Genomic DNA, 1,756 nt, shown 5'->3' with positions numbered 1-1,756 from the left:
TGGAAAAGGTCAGTTTTCATCCCAATCCCAAAGAAAGGCAATGCCAAAGAATGCTCAAACTACCACACAATTGCACTCATCTCACAAGCTAGTAAAGTAATGTTCAAAATTCTCCAAGCCAGGCTTCAGCAATACATGAACCGTGAACTTCCAGATGTTCAAGCTGGTTTTAGAAAAGGCAGAGGAACCAGAGATCAAAGTGCCAACATCTGCTGGATCATTGAAAAAACAAGAGAGTTCCAAAAAAGCATCTATTTCTGCTTTATTGACTATGCCAAAGCCCTTGACTGTGTGGATCACAATAAACTGTGGAAAAGAAAGAGATGGGAATACCAGACCACCTGACCTGCCTCTTGAGAAACCTGTATGCAGGTCAGGAAGCAGCAGTTAGAACTGGACATGGAACAACAGACTGGTTCCAAATAGGAAAAGGAGTACGTCAAGGCTGTATATTGTCACCCTGCTTATTTAACTTCTATGCAGAGTACATTATGAAAAACACTGGGCTGGAGGAAGCACAAGCTGGAATCAAGATTGCCGGGAGAAATATCAATAACCTCAGATATGCAGATGACACCACCCTTATGGCCGAAAGTGAAGAGGAACCAAAGAGCCTCTTGAAGAAAGTGAAAGAAGAGAGTAAAAAAGTTGGCTTAAAGCTCAGCATTCAGAAAACGAAGATCATGGCATCCGGTCCCATCACTTCATGAGAAATAGATGGGGAAACAGTGGAAACAGTGTCAGACTTTATTTTTCTGGGCTCCAAAATCACTGCAGATGGTGACTGAAGCCATGAAATTAAAAGACGCTTACTCCTTGGAAGGAAAGTTATGACCAACCTAGATAGCATATTAAAAAGCAGAGATATTACTTTGCCAACAAAGGTCCATCTAGTCAAGGCTATTGTTTTTCCTGTGGTCATGTATGGATGTGAGAGTTGGACTGTGAAAAAAGCTGAGCACTGAAGAATTGATGCTTTTGAACTGTGGTGTTGGAGAAGACTCTTGAGAGTCCCTTGGACTGCAAGGAGTCCATTCTAAAGGAGATCAGTCCTGGGTGTTCTTTGAAAGGAATGATGTTGAAGCTGAAACTCCAGTACTTTGGCCACCTCATGTCAAGAGTTGACTCATTGGAAAAGACTCTGATGCTGGGAGGGATTGGGGGCAGGAGGAGAAGGGGATGACAGAGGATGAGACGGTTGGATGGCATCACCGACTGATGGACGTGAGTTTGAGTGAACTCCGGGAGTTGGTGATGGACAGGGAGGCCTGGCGTGCTGCAATTCATGGGGTCGCAAAGAGTTCGACACAACTGAGTGACTGAAATGAACTAAAATGCAGTGAAATGCTTGGTGACTTGAGATAATGGGAAAATTGGGATTACAACTGTTCTACGGTATAGAAAAATATATATAATTACTGATGCCGAAAGCTCAATCTCTGTACACTGATGATGAATCAAATATCGGATGCAGAGTTTTGGGAGTAGGAAAGGATTGCTTGGGACTTTCCTGGTGGTCCAGTGGTTAAGACTCAGACCTTCTAATGCAGGGGGTGCAGGTTTGATCTCTGGTCAGGGAAACAAGGTCTCACGTGACTGCCTTGTGGTGCGGTGGAAAAAAAAAAAAGGTGACCTTTATTACTTTGCCAGACAAAGCGGGGACACAGCAGGCTCCTACCTTTAAAAACTGTGTGTCCCAACTTGGAGAGGTTATTGAGAAATTTTGTAACAATACTTCCCAAGGGTGGGGTTGCTG

Source organism: Bos javanicus, chromosome 5 (genome assembly GCF_032452875.1).
Source record: "Bos javanicus breed banteng chromosome 5, ARS-OSU_banteng_1.0, whole genome shotgun sequence".
Classification (NCBI taxonomy): Eukaryota; Metazoa; Chordata; class Mammalia; order Artiodactyla; family Bovidae; genus Bos; species Bos javanicus.
Note: the sequence above shows the minus strand (reverse complement) of the source record.